Here is a 23,697-nt window from a genome sequence, read left to right as displayed (position 1 = left end):
AAAAACCATAAGCATGAGGATAATGAGGAAACACAGGATCACGTGGAGGAGTCAGAGTGGGAGGAAACCAAAACCCTGTGCACTGGAGGAGGCTTGTGGTTGTGTTTTTCTCAGGTCTCCATGTGTAGGACCCCATCTCAAACCAGTTAGGATTTGACGGTGTGAAAGCAGCATGGTTCATGGAGGAGGGCATGAACCCCACTCTCAGCAGTATTCACATCTAGTCTTGGACTACTGGAGCAGCCAAAGAATCAAGTTGTTCCTGAGGAATGTTGAGCTGATTTGAGATTCCTCTAATTTTTTTTGAGAGCTGGTGAGACAGAGAGCTTAACTTATGCAAAGAAGGCTGTAGTCAAGCTACATTAGTTCTGAGTCTTAAATATAATGCCCAGCATGGCCAAAAGAGCAATGAGTTGCAATAAAATACTCACAAACCAAATCCAAGAACACATCAGAGATATCATTCACCATTACCAAGTAGGCTTCATCTCAGGCACACAAGGATAGAACGATTTAGGGAAATCCATTATTGTAATCTACCACATAAACAAACTAAAAGAAAAAAAATATGATCACCTCCTTAGATACCAAAAAAGCGTTTGACAAAATCCAACATCCATTCATGTTTAAAGTCTAGGAGAGATCAGGGATAAAACCACATATGTAAACATAGTAAAGACTATATAAAGCAAACCAATAGTCAGCATCATTAAATGGAGAGAAACTCAAAGATATTCCACTAAAATCAGGGACTAGAAAAGGCTGTGCACTCTTTCCATGTCTCTTCAATATAGTACTTGAAGTCCTAGCTAGAGCAATACGACAACAAAAGGAGATCAAGGTGATCCACATATGAAATGAAGAAGTCAAAGTACCACTATTCACAGACAATATGATAGTATACAGAAGTGACCCCCAAAATTCCACCAGAGAACTTCTACAGCTGATAAACACCTTCAGCAAAGTGGCCAGATACAATTTTAATTTTACAAAAATCAGTAGTCCTGTGGTATACAAATAAGAAGGAAATTAGGGAAACCACACCCTTCACAATAGCCACAAAAATATGAAATATCTTGGTGTAACTCTAACCAAGCAAGTGAAAAACTTGTATGAAGAAAACTTTAAGTCTCTGAAGAAAGAAATTAAAGAAGATATCAGAAGATGAAAAGATCTTCCATGCTTGTAGGTTGGGAGGATCAACATAGTAAAAATGGCCATCTTACCTAAAGCAATCTACAGATTCAAAGCAATTCCCATCAAAATACCAGCACAATTCCTTATAGACCTTGAAAGATCAACTCTCAACTTCATATGGGAAAACAAAAAAACCCAGAATAGCTAAAACAGTCCTGTACAATAAAAAGATCTTCTGGATGAATCTCCATACTGGATTTCATGCTGTACTATAGAGCAATAGTAATAAAAACTGCATAGTACTAGCATAGAAATAGGCTGGTTGATCAATGGAATCAAATCAAAGATACAGAAATAAACCAGCACACCTATGCAAACTTGATTTTTTTGTCAAAGAAGCCAAATCTATACAATGGAAAAAAGATAGTTTCTTCAACAAATAATTCTGGTCTAACTGGATGTCTGCATGTAGAAAAATGCAAATAGATCCATATCTATCACCATGCACAAAACTAAAATTCAAGTGGATTAAAGACCTCAACATCAAACCAGACACAATAAATCTGTTAGAAGAAAAAGTGGGGAAGAGCCTTGAGCTCCTTGCCACAGGGGACAACTTCCTGATCAGAACACCAACATCTCAGGCTCTAAGATCAACAATTAATAAATGGGACCTTGTGAAACTAAAAAGCTTCTGTAAGGCCAAGGGCACTGTCAAAAGAACAAAACAGTAGCCTACAGACTTGGAGAAGATCTTCATCAACCTTACATTCAACAAAGGGCTAATATCCAAGAACTCAAGAAACTAAACACCACCAAACCAAATATTCTCAACAGAGGAACACTGAATGGCTGAAAAACACCCAAAGACATGCTCAGTGTCCTTAGTCATCAGGGAAATGCAAATCAAAATGACTCTGAGATTCCATCTTACACCTACCTAAATGGCTAAGATCAAAAATTTAAGTGACAGCAGAGGATGTGGATGGAGAAAGCACTTCTCCATTGCACAAACTTGTACAACCAGTTTAGAAATCAATCTAGCACTTTCTCAGAAAATTGGGACAAGGACATTTGCTCAACTAAGTTCATAGCAGCTTTATTCGTAATAGCTAGAATCTGGAAACAACCTAGATGTCCCTTAACCGAAGAATGGATAAAGAAACTGTAGTACATTTACACAATGAGATACTACTCAGCTATTAAAAACAAGAAAATCTTGAACTTTATAGGCAAATGGATAGAACTAGAAAAGATCATCCTAAGTGAGGTAACCCAGACCCAAGAAGACACACATGGTGTATACTGATTAATAAATGGATATTAGCTCAACATAGATACCGTCTAAGAGACTTCACCCAGTGGGAGATCAGGCAGATGCTAGAACTCGCTGCTGGACTCTGGATGGAGCACTGAGAGTGGTATGGAAGAATGGGGCAGGGGTGGAAGTACCCAGAGGATTCAGGAGCCTCGCAGGGAGACCATCAAGGCCTGCAGATCTGGCCCCAGGGAGCCTGCACAAATTGTTGCACCAACCAAGGACAATGCATGCAGTAAACCTAGACCATCCCCCCCAACCCCTGCCTCCTTGCAAGTTCAGATCTAGCCAATCAACAGCTTATTCTCCCTGGTTGTGGGGAGAAGGGGACTGGCCTCTGACATGAGCTTTGGTGGCCCCTATTTGATTACTTCCCTTGGTGGGGAGGCCCAGTGGGCACACAGAGGAAGGGGAAGCAGGTTATCCAGATGAGGCCTGATAGGCTGTGGTCATATGGTGGGGGAGGAAGTCCCCTTCTGTCAGAGGTCTAGGGGAGGGGAATAGGGCAGAAGAGGGAGGGAGGGTGGGAACGGGAAGATAGAGGTGAGGGGATAACAATCGGCATGCAATCTGAATAAATTATAATAAATTAAAAATTCTTAAGAAAGAGTGATGAGTTGGATGGCTCATGGCCCATTAGTCCCTCTTTCAGAGGTCACTCAAACTGCTTTCAAGGCTTTGGGGTCATCAGTCTCTGTTAAAATGCTTCAAGCTAACTAAATGTTGACAAGGGGAGGGAGCAACAGTCAGAATAGCTCAGAAGAGTCCATCCAAGGGGCCAGAATAAAACTTAACAATTGGCAAAGACCCAGAACATAAGTCAGGAGGTAAAAACTATACAACCTTGTGGGAACATTAAGAGACAAAGTCAATGAGCAAACAATTTACATCAAGATTAACATATTACTCTAAGGTTAACTATAAAGTTAACACGAGGTTAAATGCAATTGTACCATGTCTGGCCCATATACCAGAATTATGCAGAAAGATAAGGTAACTGCAATTAGCTGCTTGTTTACACCAGAATCCTCCATGAGGAACAAGCCTCTGGGAGTTTTGTGAAGTCAGCTAAAATTGGCACCAAACTGACAGTTTAAAAAAGCAATAGAATCCCACTGAGTCATTTTTTTATAGAATTGACTAGCAAAGTACCAATGCTACAGCATAGGTATTCTGCAAAGCTATCCAAAGCGGGCACTTTGATGTCAGAGGATCTAGCATGTTCTTTAATCAGGAAATATGGGTGGTCAGACCCTGGCATCAGCTTTTGCTGAGAGGAAAATGTCAGTGCCAGGGTAAAGAGCATGACCAGTTGAAATGTGGTGCAGATTCCATACCTGTCGGCGATTACATATAAGGTTCCCCTGTCGACCTCTGTTGCTTGAGACATTTAGGATGTGGGTACAGATTCTCCAATCCTCCAGTGGTCAAGAGAATCCATCCCCCTGTCCTTTGAGACAGAAGACATGATTCATCTTTCATGTAGATAAGGAGACTTGTGTCTGTTTGGCCTACACAGCCAGATCTGGTCAGGTGGACATAGCTGGAGGCAGAAGCAGCAGGCTGCTGGCAGGACTTGTTTCCCTGCGTATCCTTGCTCTGAATGAGGCTGGTACCCAACTTACTTTGGTGGGATTGTGCTTTATCCAAGGGAGCTACTTGGGCCTTAGGACATCCTGCCATACACATATTTGTAAATTTTATCCACTTTACTCAAGGGTTTCATTTACATTACTAGTCTTTAAAAATAAATACCTGTTTTTGAATATTATTTTATGTTAAATAAACTTTAAATTTACTTAAAATTTCTTGAGTCACTTGCTTCAGGCTTAACTTTGACAGCGTATCAGAAGAATACAGAATGGGAGATATAAATTGATCTTTCCCATCAAACTTGTCTCTATAAATGAATTTACATATTTACTTAGAATGACTGCAAACATTAAAGAATTTGATCATTTATATGGTGACTGACCATTAACTTGTAAGTTTTAACTATCTTTAACAATTTATAATAACCTGGCTTTTATAAGGTTAGGATTTTATAATTTTATCTCTGTTCAGATTTTTGAGTCTTAAATTTTTAAAAAAATTTTTTTGAATTAAAGACATTTTAGTATCAAAAATAAACTTCAAACCATAAATAGAGTCCACGAGCAGAATGGGAACCTCATTTTTTTTATTATTTTCTAGTGTCTTAGAGGCACTGACTTTTTAGTGTAAGGAAAATAAAATAAAATAAATCATCCTGGGTGCTTGGTGTGCCAAGATGCACATGGCATTTGCCTTCTTTATGACAAAAGGATGGTGGCCAGGTGACATCACTGCTTCTATCTTAATGAGGCCTCTGGTCAAGATGGTAGTCAACCATCTTAATGGCAGCAAGTTACGTGCTTGCTATTTATTTAAGGTGACCTCAGATTCCTGATAAGGCATACCTATCTCAAATACCTCCCTCCTTAAACAAACGAAGAAACCTCTATATTCCTAAACAAGAGTTGAATCCAAGTCACACATATGGTGGGCTGTAGCAAATAAAGATCACCTGTACATAGACTTTTAACTATTAATTCCCCCTCTCCTATTACATCTCTGGTTATGCCATATTTCCTCACTTAATAGTAGATGTTTATAATATTATAAATACATGGATGTTATTCACAGGGTACCTGTTTAGCACATCATGATCATATTTCTTTTTATTTATTTATTTATTTATTTATTCATTCATTTTACATCCCAATCATAGCACCCTCTCTCCTCTCCTCTCCTCCCAGTCTTCCCTCCCTCCCTCTTTCCACTATTCTACCTCCTCTGCCCCTCAGAAAAGGGGAGCCCTGACACACTTACCCATCCTCCCAGATCAATTTGCATCAGGACTGAGGGCATCCTCTTCCCCTGTGCCTGGTGAGGCAGCCCTACTAGGGAGGAGTGACCAAAAAGCAAGCAACGGATTCTATCTCAGAGAGCCTCTGGTTGGTCTCCTTACTTGAGGACCCACATGAAGACCAAGCTGCCCATCAAGTACATATGTGTAAGGGGCCAAGTCCACTTCATGCATGGTCCTTGATTGGTGCATCAGTCTCTGGAAACCCCTTGGGCCCAGTTAACCCTTCTTTGTGATGGATTTTTAAGTTCACTTTTTTCCTGCTGGTAATATTACAAAATTTTAAAACCACACCATCAGTGGTCTTTCAGACCCTGAGATAAGAACATTTACATTTCAGCAAAATATTGGAAGATATCTATGACCTTGAATGGGTTAATATTTTAGTAATGAAAACCAAGAAGAGGGGGTAATATCTAGAAAGCCTAGCCTCTATGATAGAATGTAGCCATTTCAATTTCATATATAAATTTAACTTTTATTATAAATAGTTTACCTCTTAGCTGTTCTCCAGCACTCAGTATCTTTTCTCTGAGTAGGAAGGGCACCTGGGTGCTTTCTCTGCCTCTCTCAGCCAGCAGGTTTTTACCCCAGCACCTGGCTCCTGAGTCTTCATTGGTAAAAGAGAACATTTGGGATTTTCATTTAAAACAACAGCTACCAATGGTTGAGACCCTTTACAAGGATGGAAATTATTGCAACTGATAGTTTCCTCCCACAGTCCCTCCTTCTAGAGTTCCCTTGCCTGGCTGCAAAGGATACTGTGATGTGTAGTCTTTAAGCAGCAGAATAGCAATATTTATCCTCCTTGTCCTTTGTTGCTTCAGACTGTCTCAGTTGGATATAGATCCAAGGGGATGGGAGTTCTCGAAGGATCATCTGTGGGCAAGAGTGACAGAGACAAACTCAGGGGAAGTTTGAGTCTGAGTGTATTTTGGAGACAAGCAAGCCAGGTTTTTATGCACATTTTAAAGTGGGGGTGTTCTCTCATGGTTATATTATTTTTCCATACCATTCAAAAATTCAGGATGCAGTGTAATTATGTTGTCATCAATCTTGAATAATCATAAGTCATTAGATTGATATCAGGGCATGTGCCCTCTTTATCGAAGGTCAATGTTCTCTCATTATGCCAAACATCTGTGAGACAAGACAGTTTGTTTTCTTAGTTCATCCGCCACTATCTAGAGTTTTACTCCAACATTTTATTTGTAAGTCATAATACGAACTATTCACTGGTGATTAATTCTTAGCCATGTTTTTATTAACAAGTGGAATGGAACTTAGTGGTAAACTTGACTGAATGACCCTTGGCTGCAGTTTCGTGTCAAGGGTTGTCTAGCAACACAGTAATATCTGAAAAGTTCCTTGATAAGAAAAGTAAAAAAACCGGCCAAAACAAATGAGTGAGAAGGAGGGGCTGCAATTGGCCACTCCTGGCAAGAACATCAGACCCGTTTTCCAGAAGGCTCTCCCTTGGATAGAGGTTGTCACCTTGGGTTCTGTGGTAACATTTATCACACAGACTCCACTGGAGGAGTCCTAAAACTCATGTTAAGCTTCATGGTATAAGCCAGAACTGCACCTTTATAAATTGAAAAGGTTTGATTCTGCATTATGTGTGAAATCCCCCAACAGTTTAGTCGGCTTTATAGACAGTTATCTCATTTTTATTTTTAAAATTTTTATTAATTTATTCATATTACATCTCAATTGTTTTTTATTTATTAATGTACCAATTTATTAACGTATCCCATCCCTTGTATCCTCCCATTTCTCCCTCCCTCCCACTTTCCCCCTACTCCCCTCCCCTATGACTGTGACTGAGGAGGACCTCCTCCCCCTGTATATGCTCATAGGGTATCAAGTCTCTTCTTGGTAGCCTGTTTTATCCTTCCTCTGAGTGCCACCAGGCCTCCCCTTCCAGTGGATGTGGTCAAATATGGGGCACCAGAGTTCATGTGTAAGTCAGTCCCCACTCTCCACTCAACTGTGGAGAATGTCCTGTCCATTGGTAAGATCTAGGTAGGGGTTCGAAGTTTACTGCACATATTGTCTGTCCTTGGATGGTGCCATAGTTTGAGCAGGACCCCTGGGCCCAGATCTGCCTGTCACAATGTTCTTCTTGTAAGTTTCTAGGACCCTTTGGATCCTTCTATTTCCCCATTCTCCCTTGCTTCTCTCACCTAGAGTTCCAATAGGAAGTCTTTCCAGAGGGGACTCTTTCCTGATAAGTGAAGACTTTCATGGGACATGCCCTTTGGGCTAGTGTCCAGATATAAGTGAGTATATACCATTTGAGTGAACTTCTGCGTTAACTCACTCATTATGATCATTTCTGGTTCAATCCATTTGTCCACAAATTTCAGGAATTCCTTGTTTTTAATAGCTGAGTAGTATTCCATAGTGTAAATGTACCACAGTTTCTTTATCCATTCTTCTATTGAGGGACACTTAGGCTGTTTCCATGTTCTGGCTATTATGAATAAGGCTACTATGAACATGGTTGAGCAAATGTTCTTGTTGTGTGCTGGAGCATCTTCTGGCTATATTCCAAGGAGTTCCCTTGGGTCTTGAGGAAGTCTTACTCCCAGTTTTCTGAGATAGCAGCAGATAGATTTCCAAAGTGGCTGTACTAGTTTGCATTCCCACCAGCAATGAAGGAGTGTTCCTCTCTCCCCACATCCTCGCCAGCATGTGGTGTCACTTGAATTATTTTATCTTAGCCATTCTGATGGGTGTAAGATGGAATCTCAGTGTCATTTTGATTTGCATTTCTTTAAGGGTTTCTCAGCCATTTGATATTCCTCTGTTGAGAATTCGCTGTTTAGTTCTGAGCCCCATTTGTCAATTGGGTTATTTGGTTTGGTGGTGTTTAATTTCTTGAGTTCTTTATATCTTTTGGATATTAGACCTTTGTCAGATGTAGGGTTGGTGAGGATCTTTTCCAAGTCTGTAGGCTGTTGCTTTGTTCTGTTGACAGTGTCTCCTGCCTTACAGAAGCTTCTCAGCCTCATGAGGTCCCATTTATTAATTGTTGACATTAATGTCTGGGCTGTTGGTGTTCTGTTCAGGAAGTTGTCTCCTGTGCCAATGTGTTTTTCTAACTGACTTAGTGTCTCTAGTTTTATGTTGAGGTCTTTGATCCACTTGGACTTGAGTTTTGTGCATGGTAACAAATATGGGTCTAATTACATTTTTTAAAAGATTTATTTATTGTACTTGAGTGCTTCATCTGCAGAAGAGGGTATCAGATAATATTATAGATGGGTATGAGCCACCATGTGTTTGCTGAGAATTGAACTCAGGACCTCGGTGCTCTTAACCACTAAGCCATTTCTCCAGCCCCTAATTGCGTTTTTTTACACATAGACACCCATTTAGACCAGGACCATTTGTTGAAGATGCTATCCTTTTTCCGTTGAATAGATTTGGCTTCTTTGTCAAAAATCAAGTGAGCTTATGTGTGTGGATTCATTTCTGAGTCTTTGATTCCATTACACTGATCAACCAGCCTATTTCTGTGCCAGTACCATTCTGTTTTAATTACTGTTGCTTTATAGGACAGCTTGAGATTGGGTATGGAGATTCCTCTGGAGGATCTTTTATTGTATAGGATTGTTGTAGCTATTCTGAGTTTTTTGTTTTTCCGTAAGAAGTTGAGAATTGAACTTTTAATGTCTTTTTAAAAGTGTGTAGGTATTTTGATAGGGATTGCATTGACTCTGTAAATTGCTTTGGTAAGATGGCCATTTTTACTATGTTAAGTCTCCCGATCCATGAGCAATGAAGATCATTCCATCTTCTCATGTAATCTTTAATCTCTTTCTTCAGAGTTTTGAATTTTTCTTCAAATAAGTCCTTTCTTTGCTTGGTTAGAGTAATTTCTAAATATTTTATATTGCTTGTGGCTATCGTGAAGGGTGTAGTTTTCCTAATTTCTTCCTCTGCATAATTGTCATTTGTATATAGGAAGGCTACAGACTTTTTTGAGTTAATTTTGTATCCAGCAAATTTGATGAAGGTGTTTATCAGCTGTAGTAGTTCTCTGGTGGAAATTTGGGGGTCACTTATGTACACTATCATATCATCTGCAAATAGGGATAGTTTTTTAGATGCCCAGAAGTGTTAGAGCTGGATTTTGAATTATCATTATTCCCTGTTTTCTGAGAAACAACCAGATTGATTTCCACAATGTTTGTATAAGTTTGCACTCCACAGTCTCACCAGAATGTACTGTCCCTTGAGGTTTTGATCATAAACATCCTGATGGGTATAAGATGAAATCTCAGGGTCATTTTGATTTTCATTTCCCTAATGACTAAGGATGTTGACTATTTCTTTAAGTGTTTCTTAGCAGTTAGAGATTCCTTTGTTGAGAATTCTGTGTCTAGCTCTGTACCCCATTAGGTTATTTGGTTTGTTGGTATCTAATTTCTTGAGTTCTTTATATATTTTGGATAGTAGCCCCCTGTTGTATATAGAGTTGATGAAGATCTTTTTCCATTTTAAAAGCTTCAGTAAGGCAAAAGACACTATCCTTTGCCTTACTGAAGCTTTTCAGTGTCATGAGGTCCCATTTATTAATTGTTGATCTTAGAGCCTGAGCTGTTGGTGTTCTGTTCAGGAAGTTGTCTCCTGTGTTCAAGGCTATTCCCTACTTTCTCTTCTATAATATTTAGTTTATCTAGTTTTGTGTTGAGGTCTTTGATCCACTTGGACGTAATTTTTGTGCAGAGTTATAAATATGGATCCGCTTGCATTCTTCTACATGCAAAACTCCAGTGAGACCAGCACCATTTGCTTAATATGCTTTCTTTTTCCATTGTATAGTTTCGGCTTCTTTGTCAAAAATCAAGTGTCCATAGGTGTGTGGGTTTATTTCTGGATCTTTGACTTGATTTCATTGATCAACCTGCCTGTTTCTATACCAGTACCATGCCGTTTTTATTACTGGTGCTCTATAATACTGCTTAAAGTTAAGGATGGAGATAATTCCAGAAGTTCATTCATTATACAGGATTGTTTTAGCTATTCTGAGTTTTTCCATATGAAGTTGAGAATTGCTCTTTCAAGTTCAGTAAATAATTGTGTTGATATTTTGATAGAATTGCATTGAATCTTAGATTGCTTTTGATAAGATGGGCATTTTTACTATGTTATTCCTTCTTATCCATGAGCATGGGAGATCTTTCTATCTTCTTCAATTTTTTTCTTCAGTGACTTGAAATTCTGGTCATAAAGATTTCACTCATTTGGTTAGAGTTACACCAAGATATTTTATGTTATTTGTGGCTATTGTGAAGGGTGTAGTTTCCTTAATTTCTTTCTCAGCCCATTGATTGTTTGTATACAGAAGGGCTACTGATTTTTTAAATTAATCTTGTGTCTGGCCACTTTGCTGAAGGTGGTTATCAGCTGTAGGAGATCTTTGGTAGAATTTTCGGGGTCACTTATGTATTCTATCTTCTCATCTGCAAACAGTGGTACTTTGATTTCTTCCTTTCAAATTTGTATCATGTGATCTCCTTTGTCTTACTGCTCTAGCTAAGACATTAAGTACTATATTAAAGAGATACAGAGAGAGAGAGAGAGAGAGAGAGAGAGAGAGAGAGAGAGAGAGAGAGAGAGAGAGAGAGAGAGAGAAAGACAGAGACAGAGAGTAAGCAGCCTTATCTTGTTCCTGATTTTAGTGGAATTGATTTAAGTTTCTCTTCATTTAATTTGATGTTAGGTATAGACTTGCTGTGTATTAGCTTTATTGTTATTATGTTTGTGCCTTGTGTCCCTGATCTCTCCAAGACTTTTAACATGAAAGGCTGATGGATTTTTGTCAAATAATTCTTCAGCATCTAATGGGATAGTTATGTGCTTTTTTTTATTTCAGTTTGTTTATATGGTGGATTATGTTGATGGATTTTCATATACTGAACCACCATTGCATTCTAGGATGAAGCCTAATTGATCATGGTCAGTGATATCTTTGATATATTCTTGAATTCAATTTGTGAGTATTTTTGTACCAATGTTCATAAGGGAAATTGGGCTGAAATTCTATTTCTTTGTTGGTTCTTTGTGTGATTTAGGTATCAAGGTAATTTTGGCTGTATAGAATGAATTTGATAATGTTCCTTCTGTTTCTATTTTTTGGACTAGTTTGAGAAGTATTGGTATTAGTTCTTCTTTGAAGGTCTGCTAAAAGTCTGTGATGAAACCATCTGGCCCTGGCTTCTTTTGGTTGGGAGGCTTTTATTTACTGCTCTTATTCCTTTAGGGGTTGGACTATTTAAATTGTTTACCTGATCTTGATTTAATTTTAGTAAATGGAATGTATTGAGAAAATCATTCATTTAACTTCATTTTCATTGAGTTCTAGAAAGACATTAAATTCTGTCTTTATTTCTTTCCTGACCCAGTGGTCACTTAGTAGATAATTGTTCAGTTTTCATGAGGTTGTAGGCTTTCTGTTGTTGAAGTTCATCTTTAATCCATGGTGATCTGATATGATTCAAGGAGTTATTTCCATTTTCTTGTATTGGTCGAGGCTTGGTTTCTGACTGACTGTATGGTCAATTTTGGAGAAGGTTCTGTAAGGTGCTGAGAAGAAGTTATATTCTTTTGTGTTTGGGTGAAAAGTTCTAAAGATGTCTGTTAGGTCCATTTGACTCATGACATCTATTTGTAGTGCTCTTTTTGTTTGTTTGTTTGTTGTGTTAGCTCTTCTTTATTTGGGGTGTTGAGGCCTCATCCTCCTTTCCAACCTCCTAACCCTACATAGGAGAGAGGAAGTTAGTTGGGAGAAGGGTTCCCCTCTACTTCTCCTGGCTGTTTAGGGTTGAAGAGTCCTTGGGTTCATACAACTATCTGTCAGGAGCAGATGGAACCCGCAGTCTCTTTCACTCCACTGCACCTTGACTGCATTCCTCTCTGTCTGTCTGCTCCAAACTGCCACGCCATCAGTCTCTGGTCTCTTTAAACTGCTACAAGCCACACCCCAACACTGCATGCCACATCAATCTCTCTAAGCTCTCATTTATAATCTCAGAGCCCTAGCCCTCTCTGTGCTGCACAAGGAAGGCCTTACCAGCTGGGAAAAGCCACACCCCTCACAAGACAATTAATAGCTGAGGATAAACTAAAGCTCAAACTGAAATCCCACAATTGGGATTAAGGCAAAAACATATTTACATAATTGGTTCACAGAGAAACCAATATTTCCATTACATTTGTTAGTTTCATTATTTCTCTGTTTGATTTCTGTCTTGATGACCTGTCCATTGGTGAGAGTGGGGTGTTGAAATCTCTCACTATTAGTGCGTGGGTTCCGTGTGTGATTTAAGCTTTAGTAATGTTTCTTTCAGAAACTTGAGTGTCCTTGTATTTGGGACATAGATGTTCAGAATTGAGATGACCTCTTGGTGGATTTTTCCTTTGATGAGTATGAAGTGTCCTTCCCCATCTCTGTTTATTAATTTTGGTTGAAAGTCTATTTTATTAAATACTAGAATGGCTACTCCAGCCTTTTTTCTCTCAGGTAATGTCTATCTTTGTGGCTGAGGTATGTCTCTTGTATGTAGTAGAATGATTGATCTTGTTTATGTATCTATTCTGTTAGCCTGTGTTTTTTATTGGGGAGTTGAGTCTATTGGTATTGAGAGATATTAGTGACGAATATCTGTTAGTTCCTGTTCTTTTTATGTTGGTTGTGGTTCTCTCTCTCTCTCTGTCTCTCTCTGTCTCTGTCTCTGTCTCTGTCTCTGTCTCTGTCTCTGTCTCTCTCTCTCTCTCTCTCTCTCTCTCTCTCTCTCTCTCTCTGTGTCTCTCTGTGTCTCTGTCTCTCTCTCTGTCTCTTTCTCTCTCTGTCTCTCTCTGTCTCTCTCTGTCTCTCTCTGTCTCTCTCTGTCTCTCTCTCTCTCTCTCTCTCTCTGTGTGTGTGTGTGTGTGTGTGTGTGTGTGTGTGTGTGTGTGTTTAAATTTGGTTTCATTGTGGAATATCCTATTTACTCCATCTATGGTGACTGATAGTTTTGCTGCATATAGTAGTCTGGGTTGATATCTGTGCTCTCTTAGGGTCTTCAAGATAGCTGCCCCTGCTCTTCTAGTTTTAGTAATCTCTGTTGAAAAGTCAGCTGTAATTCTAGTAGATCTGCCTTTGTGTTATTTGCCTTTTCCCCTGCAGCTTTTAGTAGTCTTTCTTTGATATATACATTTAGTGTTTTTATTATTATGTGGTAGGAGGATTTTTTTTTTCTGGTCCACTCTATTTGGTGTTCTATAGGCCTCTAGTATGTTTATAGGTGTCTGTTTCTTTAGGTTTGGTAAATTTTCTTCTATGATTTTGTTGAAAATATTTTTCTGTTCATTGGAGCCAGAAATCTTCTCTTTCTTCTATTCCTGTTATTCTTAGGTTTGTTCTTTTCATGGTGTTCCTAATTTCTTGGATGTTTTGTGTCAGGAACTTCTTAGACTTAACTTTTTTTTTAACTGATTTCAATTTCTTCAGTTGTATCTTCCACACCTGAGATTCTCTCCTCCATCTTTTTTTCTCTCGGTGATGGTTATGTCTATAGTTCCTGTTCTCTTTCTTAAGTTTTTAACCTCCAGGATTCCCTCCATTTGTGTTTTCTTTATTGTTTCTATTTCCATTTTTAGATCTTTGACCATTTTTATCCATTTCCTTAGCCTGTTTGATTGTATTTCCCTGTATTTCTTTAAGGGGCATATTCATTTCATCTTTAAAGGCCTCTAGTAGTTTCATAAAATATATTTAAGGTCATTTTATTATGTTTCAGCTCTAGTAGGATATCCAGGGCTTGCTGTCATTGGATTACCGGGTTCTGGTGGTGCCATATTGCCCTGGCTCTTGTTGGTTGTGTTCTTATACTGGCCTTTAGCTATCTGGTTGTCCCTGCTGTTGGATGGGTGTTTTTTTTGGTGCCCACAGGACTCCCAAGGAAGGCAGACTGAGCACTGGACTGCAATCTGGATATTCCTGGGATGTAACAGCCTTCTTCAGTAAGGTGGATGGGGCTGTGGGCCTAAGGCTGGAACTATGAGAGCACCCAGAATTTTCCTCACCTGACTGTGTCCCAATTGGATCCCCAGGCAGGGGATTTGGGTGGGGACTCTAACCTGGATCATCCTGGGGTCCAGTCTGGCAGGTTTCTTTGGAAAGGTGCAGAAAGCCATGGATTCATGACTTTTTATAAAGTTTTGCTGTTACATATATGTAGTAGTTTGAATAAGAATGACCTTTATTGACCTTTCAATGTCTTTAAAAAATTGTGTAGGTATTTTGATAGGGATTGCATTGAATCTGTAAATTGCTTTTGGTAAAATGGCCATTTTTACTATGTAGATTCTCCTGATCCACGAACAGGGGAGATCCCTCCATCTTCTCAAGTCACCTTCAATCTCTTTCTTTAGGGACTTAAAGTTTTTTTCAAACAAGTCTTTCACTTGTTTGGTTAGAGTTACTCCTAGATATTTTAACTTGCTTGTGGCTAATGTGAAGGGTGTAGATTTCCTAATTTCTTCCTCTGTATGATTGTCATTTGTATATAGGAAGGCTACTGATTCTTTTGAGTTAATTTTGTAACCAGCCAGTTTGCTGAACGTGCTTATCAACTGAAGGAGTTCTCTGGTGGGATTTTGGGGGTCACTTATGTCACTATCATATCATCTGCAAATAGGGATAGTTTGGCTCCTTCTTTTCCCATTTGGATGCCCTTGATCTCCTTGTGTTGTCTTATTGCTCTGGCTAGGACTTCAAGAACTATATTGAAGAGATATGGAGAAAGTGGGCAGCCTTGTCTGGTCCCTGATTTTAGAGGAATTTCCTTGAGTATCTCTCCATCTAAAAACAAGGATTTTCCAAAATTTGTGGACAAATGGATTGAACTAGAAATGATCATAATGAGTGAGCTAACCCAGAAGCAGAAAGACTCAAATGGTATATACTCACTTATTACTGGACACTAGCCCAAGGGACAGGTCCCATGAAAGTCTGCACCTACCAGGAAACGGGGATAGAGGTGAGGACATCCTATTGAGACTCTAGATGAGGAAAATATAGGGGATAGGCAAGTAGGGGGACCCAGAGGGTCCCAGAAACCTACAAGAAGAACATTATGATGGGTAGATCTGAGCCCAGGGGTTTTGCTTGATCTAAGGCACCAACCATGGACAAAACGGGAAGTCATCATCAAACCCCTACCCAGATCTAGCCAAGGGACAGAACATTCTCCACAGTTAAGTGGAGACTGGGGACTGACTTTCACAGGATCTCTGGTGCCCCATATTTGGCCATGTCCCTTTGTTGGGGAGGCCCAATGGCACTCGGAGGAAGGATAGCGGACTACCAAGAAAAGACTTGATACACTAGTGCCATATTCAGGGGGAGGAGGTCCCCCACAGCCACAGTCATAGGGAAGGGGGATTGGGGTGAAAGTGGGAGGGAGGGAGGAATGGGAGGATGCATGGGATGGGATAGAAAATGAGATGTAATATGAATTATTTTTAATTTTCAATAAAAATGTGTTATTATTTAAAAAAATCTTTAAAAAAATAATGACTTTTATACATTCATATATTTTATTGTTTAGTAATCAGGGAACTCATTCACAGGAGTGGAAGGATCCAATGTTACCTTGTTGGAGGAAGCATGTCACTGGGTTGGGTTTCTTCCTCTCTCTTGGCCTCTAGATAAGGATGTACTTCTTTGCTAATTCTTCAGGGCCATACCTACCTGCCTGTCACCATGTTCCTCACCTCTGTGCTCCCTGCCATGGTGATAATGGGCCAAGTCTCTGAAACTATAAGCTGGTTCCTATTAAATGCTTTCCTTTGTAAGAGTTTTCATGATCATGCTTTTCCTTCATGGTAATAGAACAATGATTGGGACAATATAGATGTAATCACTTTATAAAAATTCAAGGAGTAAGATACATTAAACCTATTTAGCTGATAAAGTAAGCAATTCTCAGAATATTTAATTCTTATTACTCCTTCCAAAGAACACAGTATGGACTGAGCTAAAAATCACCCTATGACCATTATGTAATTTATAGAGTTATATCTGTAATTTCTTCAGAAATTATGCAAAAGTAAGCTAAACCTATAACAGACAGTAACTGTACATGGAACTCTGTCATCAGGAAAGGCTTTATGGTAATTAACAGGTGGCTTCAAAAAGTAATTGATGATTCAATAGCGCCTCTAACTACTATTTTGGAAAGAGCATTAAACATTTTAACAAGCAGTTTCAGGGGTAATTGTTAACTGTTGCTATTTTTAGAAACATGGCAGGGTCTAAGTACCAATTTGTTCTCATATCTACATATTTGTTTAATTTATGTCAGTAGCAAAATTTATCTGTCCTCCCTGGAGCTGTCCAGTGGTAGTGAGTTGAGGCTTCATGTTGGAGAAGGTGTACGGAAGAGAGCATGTGACCAACGTAAAACTCTCACAGCCTACAGGGCTTCATGTGGAGTCTCCACACTTGTTCTTCTAGCATTTTTTTTTAATAATGAAAGAGCAAACACATCAAACAGCTCTATACTGTACATATCAAAGGCTGAATTCTGAAGGCATGCGCAGGGTTTTCCAATCGTTTCACTTAAAGACTAATTTTCCAGAGTATATCTCTTTTATATGATTTGAGCTATCCCAGAAAACACTTCTTCCTGCAGATGAGACGGTTGATTCCTCGGTATCAGGATAGTGTTTTTAGATATGTATCTTTTCTTTTCTTTCTTTCTTTCTTTCTTTTTTTTTTTTTGTGGGCTGGTATTTGACTGTACTCTCAGTTTCTTTAATCAATTACAGATAAATTATTCACTATTTGTGTGAAAAGGGTTAGGGTTTGCTGATAAAATACAACAACCACTGATGGTCTTGGACTAAGAATTAGACAAGCCATTCTTGTGAGTTCAGTTTGGAAGTGTTATAATTGGGAGTTCAGAATCTATCTATTTATTTATCTATCTATCTATCTATCTATCTATCATCAATCATTTACAAAACACATGTCTTTCATTCTCCAATGCTGTCTGCCAACCATAATAATTACTTGGGGTCTTTGACTACACTTTAGGGAAACCTAGGACAGTGGAGAAATAAAATAAATGCTGGCATAACTGCAGTTTCTGTGGAGTCCAGGAACAGGCGAGGCACCTATTTGATTATAGCTGGAAGAGCCCAGCAGCCATCACAAATGAACTCAGTGGCAGGTGACAGATATTAGCAAAGCATGCATGAATTTGAATACACTGTGTCTGAGAGATGGCGCTTCAGGCGGACACAAAGCCATCCTTATTCTTGCTGCCATCTCTTCTTGCATCAGTTAGAAGTGTGCCAATTTTTCTCAATGGAGCTCTTTAAGGATGATAAGAAAATTTCTGCTCAAATAACAGAATAAGCAGTCCTAGCTTAGTATCTTAAGGTCATCTATAGAAGGTAGTATTGAGCTCTGTGTTAAGTGAACCCGTATCTGTTGCCTATTTCATAACACCTATTTCATAATACATTTAGTATTTTGAATTGAATTTTTAAAAGGAATAAAATTTTGAAAAGGTTTCATTTATTGTCAGCAATATACTAAATGAATATTACGTTCATTTTTAAATGGCATTTTTAAAAATTCAGCCAAAAAATTTTTTTCCTTCTGAGAACAAGAGAACAATGTTATTGTCTCATTTAATGACTGCTCTTTTTGCTTTAAAATAAACCAAAACAATTGGGTGCCTGGTCCTTTAATCTGGAGTCTATTTCATTTTCCCCTAATGTTTTCCAGAAGGTTTTGTTTGAATCCATGTTTATATGTAAGTATGTTGTGGTCTCACATATTGTTGGTCTTTAACTGTCAATCTATGCTTCAGGAAAAGCGACCACTCATCAAATTTACCTCACAACAGCTTTACTGAAGGTGACACAGAAAGTAAGCAAGGATCCCAGTTAGAGTATAGACAAGCCCCTGCCTGCTCTATCCATGGTGACATTTGAAACAATAGAGCTGTCAGACCCCACTGTGAAGAGAGGGGCTTAATCGCAGCAGGAATTAATGCACAGGACAGGTGATTGCCTGCTGGAAAGATGCCAGGGCAGGGCCAGCTGCAGCGCTTCACAGTATTTGTAATCTCAGTAATTAATGCTTTGGGAAAAAAAAATGATTTGAGATTGGAGAACCCAGGGTTTGAGGAAGGAGTAAACAGAAACTGTATACAGCCCACTTATTTCCACAATAGAGGTCTCTGTAAATGGGAAAAGTTCAACCCGCATTATAAATGTAAGTCCATCTCCTTCTCTCCAATTTAATCACACAGCAATACAACCAGCCTTTTCTTCTTTTCTCAAAGTCCAATTATAGTGTCTCTTTACAAACAAAACAAGCCTCTGGCAATCTACTTACTAATGTGAGAAGAGAATCCTTCTAAAATCATTTGGGCTAGGCTTTCTGAAGCCAGTCAGGGAAAGAGGGGATTCAGATGAAGAAAACATTGACCCCGTTGACTACCCTGCTCTTTATATATGACAAAAACTTGATTTGATTACCTTCTTTTGGAGTTTATAAAAGGTAGCATAATTTTGAGACCGTTTGTGCAAAGCAATTTAGAACCATGACTTTCCTGGCAATGAAATACAATAAGAGGAGGGTGTGGAGTGGGATGAAAATTTTATAGTTAGGAGTATAACTTTTGAGTTTTAGTTCTATGGCAAAGATGGCAGGTGTAAAAGGAAGCTTGGTCCTGTCTTCCAAATTTTTCTTTTCTGTTTTGTTCTGTTTGATTCTGTTGTCATTGTTTTGTTTTTTGAGACCGGGCTTCTCTGTGTAACAAAGCTTTGGCCATCCTGGACTTGCTTTGTAGACCACACAGGGATCAACCTGCATCTGCCTCCCAAGTTCTGGGATTAAAGCTGTATAACACCACACCCGGCCTACCTGACTGTTCAGTGAACACCTTAAAGTCTTTCTGTTTTCTCTACGTTCCTAGTTCTACAAAGCAACCTTGTTTTTCTATACAGGTTTTGTTGTCTCTTATATGGGCTAATTTAAATTTTCCAACACTTTGCAAAAACAGAGTTAAGAACTCCTTTCATACCCAGATATTTCTGTTTTGTCTCACGATTTGTCATTCTCTTGTAAAAAAATTTATATGCTTGTTTTCCACCTAGCTATTTTTCTTATGTAGAATATAATCTGGAATTACAAATTTTACTTTAATTCCATGCTCTTTTAGTCTCCTTTAATCCCAAGCATTCCTTGGGTGTTTTAAATTTTATGGACACAAACATTTTGAAGAGGAATGACAGTTTATTTCACAGAATGTGCTTCTCCTTGGGTGTTTCTGGCCTCTCCTGATTTGATTCTAGCTATGAGTATTAAAAACTGTGCAACTAAATGGCAGGCATCCTGTCCTCCCTGGCACATCGTATCAGGGGACTCACATGATTGGTTTGTCCAACTGTTCATCATATTGGCTTTGATCTTTTAATTAAGATAATGCAGAGGCTTGAGATAGCTCCATGCTCTTCCAGAAGATTGAGGCTTTGGTTCCCATCACTCATATGAAGATCACAACCCTATGGAATTATACTTCCTGGGAATTGAATGCTGTCTTCTGACCTCTACAGGCACTGAAGGTATGTATGCATACATGTAAGAAAAACACACAAATAAAATCTTTTTTAAAAGACTAGGCTGTCCATGGTTGTCTTCACTGTAGTTTTTCTCTGTAATTGCTGATCTTTAAGGAGAGACTCAGCTATATTTGTTCTCTGTTTCTTACCCACTTTTTGCAAGTTTTAGTGCCAATTGATGATTTTTATTATTATTCTATCTACATTTATTAATCATTACTCTCCTCTAAGGAAGAATTTCCCCATACCTCACTTCATCTTAATTCATGTGTTAACACTAATTCAGACACATGGATTTCTATTTTCTTCAGTACATTATGATTCATATTTTATTTTGAGAATGCAAATTTCCGCACTGTATGAATAGAAACCTCTTGGAGCTAGCTGCGTACTTTTGATATGTTGTCACCAATTTGCACTTCCTTTGTGTGTCAGTTGAGGACCCACTAGAGGAATGAAAGCCGTAGGAGATAGATATCATAAGCAACTGTAAAGGCCTGCATTCCAGCGTTGGCTTATAGGGTCATGAAGCTGCCTGGGCAAATAAGAAGCCTGCTGGGCATGCTCACAGACAGGAAACTCATGTGTAGGGAGCCAGTCCAGGGTACTCCTCTACAGGGAATGCTAGGTCTGCCCCTAAGGCGTTGTAAGTGATTGAATTCTTCAGGATATTGGTTTTACTTGAAGCCATTTGATTGTTACTAATAACATCTTCATAATACTTGCAGTATAATGTTTTGATCAGATACTACATTCTGACAAGAAATCAGCATTATTGATGTCATTGTTCTACACATATAAAGTGCCCCTTTCCCTGGATACTTCTAGATTTTCTATTCAATCTGTAATGCTCTCTCTCTTTCTCACTCTCTCCCCCCCCCCTCTCTCTCATTGTTTGCAGAGCATCTTAGGGTTTAGTATTATATTGTTTCACTAAATTTTAAAACTGATTAGTCTTTATTTCGTCAACTTTTGGTTTATTCTATTTTCCTCTTCTTCTCCTGGCCTCCAGTAGCACATATTCTAATCAACTTAGTATTGTCTGCAATTCATGTTTCCTCAATGAAATTTCTGTTCCTTTACCACTTAGCTTCAAGTTAACTTACATTTCCTCTTACATATCAGTTAGCTGATAAACCCGTCCAATAAATGATTCTAGGTTTACATATTCATTTTTATATCAATAGTGTATAAGTGCTTCTCTTTTTGTATTTTCTGTTTTATCTGGAGATTTTCCCTTTCTGTCCATTTATGAGATGTAAGGAATATATTTGTCATACTTTCTGTTGGGTGTCAGTTCCAGGACAACTAGCTGAGGTGCCTATTTAACATATCAATGCAGATCTGTTTTCCAGGTTCTCCCAGCATCCTTCAGTCCATACCTGTTACAGGATATGGCTGGTATACCCAGCCCTATATGGCTCTTTTCTATATAACCCAGACATTTTTGCCCCTTCTTCATTTCTCTCTCCCTGGATGTGCATGTCCGTCCTCCCCCCATCTACACAGTGATTTCTCTGGCCCTTGGTTCCCTTGGAGCCAGTGAACACACCCAAGAACTACCCCTAATAAACAACCTCTCATACTCTGAGTTCAGCTTGAGTTGGCTTACTTCATTTGGTGACGAAAACCTATTACTTTCTCTAAAATTTTTGCTCTTTAACACCATCTTTGCTGTCTTAGAGTCTGCTAGTACTGGTTGCTTTTCTCTTCATTATCTCCGTCTTCCTATTTTTTTCCCCTTTGTCTGATATTATTATTGTGTGCTAGTCATTGTTAATGATGAATTCATCTTAAGAGTAATGACTGTACACTTTTACAATGGTAGTTTTGTTCTAGCAATGAATTAAGTGTGGAAATCTAACCTCAATATGGACAGCGGTGAAGTTTCTTATTTCTTCCAAGTAGCCAGCCGTGAATCTTTCCCGGGACCTGTGGAATTTCTGGTGTTTGTAAAGTTTTGGCTTCAGCCAAGCGTAGACAGAAGTTCACCCAGTGTTAAGAGTTTCCCATCTGTGGGTTCTGTGTCTGGACTAGCCCATCCATGCCGTACGCTTAGCATCTCCCACGTCCTCCATCTTGGAACAGAACATGTGCGCATTGTGGGACTAGACGCAGCAGCTTGAATCCCACGGCATCTTCCGTCACTCTCTAAGAAGAAACTCGTAGTTTCTCGGTAGTATGTGGACTCTCATCCTTCCACATGCTTCTCCTGTCATAAAGAAGGGAACCTGCCAGCTGCAGGGTGACACCAGGATGTTACCGGAAGTAGACTAGAATCTGAAATCCATCTTATATGTGAAAAAAAAAAATTAAAAGCAAGATTTTTTTAAAAGAAAGCTATCATCATGACTAGCGAAAAAAATGACCAGACCCTCGGCCACCCCAACAACCAGATAAAGGGCCTATTCCTTCCTCCAGTCTGGGGGCAGGGACAGTATGATGTGTCAGTGCTATCTCCCCCATTTCTTTCCCACACTGGTTCTTTTTTTTTCCCTTTTCTTGTTGGGAGAAAGCCACTACTAAAGCTTTGCTTGCAAGCTCACGCTCAAACCCCAGCCTGATTTCTGCTATTGCCAGGATACAGCTCCCTTGGATCTAATATTCATTTGGCTCCTCAAGCTCATAGCAGCGGGATTTTGCTTTAGTGCTTCTGCCTCATGCCACAGGCTGGGCGTGCCCTTGGCCAAAGACTTGGCTGAGCATTATCCTGTTATCTCAAGGATGGGCTGTTCTCCAGTTTCCCCATACTTTGGGTCATTCTACCTTTCCAAAAACAGTTCTTCATTTGATTATGTTCATCCAGTATTTATTTTTAAGTAGGACAAGGCACTGTCACTGTCATTTCTCTATGTGTGACACTGGGGATGGGGCCTAAGACATCCTGCATGCTAGGAAAGCAGTCTACCATGGGGTTGTGCCCACAGCCCCCTTTTTAATTTTTATTTTGAGAAAGAGCTCATGAAGTTGCCCACTCTGGGCTTGAGCTCAGTCTGTGGTCCAGGCAGACTTTGAACTTAAGACCTTCGACTTTTAACCTTACAAGTAAGTAGGATCATAGGCCCATGCCTCCAGGCCCGACTTTATTACATACACTCAAAATGGAATGAAATACTTTGGTATGGTAAATGATATATTGAATATTACAGAGCATTTGTACCAAATATTATATTATCATATTTTAACGTGCACATATCCACTTTCTTAGTCAGCCTCAGCTAGACTCTGACCTCTAGCTTTTGTAGCCTTATTTCTTAGCACAGGTGCACAGAAAAGACTTGAGGGAAAGGGGAATGCTTGTGCTCTACAAGAAACCCACTTTCAAGAGCACCAATTTCCAAGACGGCCCATAAGTCAAACATGGTCCATGCCAGCTTTGTATAGAAACTACTATTGGAGCTGGGTGTAATGGCACAAGCCTTTAATCCCAGCACTCCGGAGGCAGAGGCAGACCTCTGCAAGATTGACGCTAGCCTAAGGAGTTTCAGGTTAGCCAGAGTGAGACTCTGTCTCAAAAAACAAAACAAAACATAAATAAACAAACCCCACAAAAACAACAAATAAAGCTGTTGGTGCTCAGCTGAGCCTGTTTGTCAGTGAGCTATCAGGAAAGGCTTCCCCATGATTGTGGCAAAGCTGAATAGTTGTATTAGATATTGTGTGCATGAAAAAGTCAAATGTATATGACATAAGCCCTTCACAGAGCTTGCTGTTCTCT

The 23,697-nt window shown here is 39.2% G+C and overlaps 1 long non-coding RNA gene across 1 annotated transcript; it reads right to left on the bottom strand.

Annotated features, from left to right (window-relative positions):
- Positions 1–5,844: 5,844 nt before the first annotated feature.
- LOC311594071 lies at positions 5,845–22,307 on the bottom strand. Its single transcript, XR_014777946.1, has 4 exons — positions 21,845–22,307; positions 19,788–19,976; positions 6,105–6,221; positions 5,845–5,952 (listed from the first exon to the last, which is right to left on the bottom strand). It is a non-coding gene; the product is annotated as an uncharacterized lncRNA (long non-coding RNA).
- Positions 22,308–23,697: the final 1,390 nt, after the last annotated feature.

The sequence above is a fragment of the Acomys minous genome (assembly GCF_964271855.1).
Source record: "Acomys minous genome assembly, chromosome: 1".
Lineage (NCBI taxonomy): Eukaryota > Metazoa > Chordata > Mammalia > Rodentia > Muridae > Acomys > Acomys minous.
The sequence above is the reverse complement of the archived record's forward strand: the minus strand, read 5'-3'. Positions and strand labels throughout refer to the sequence as shown.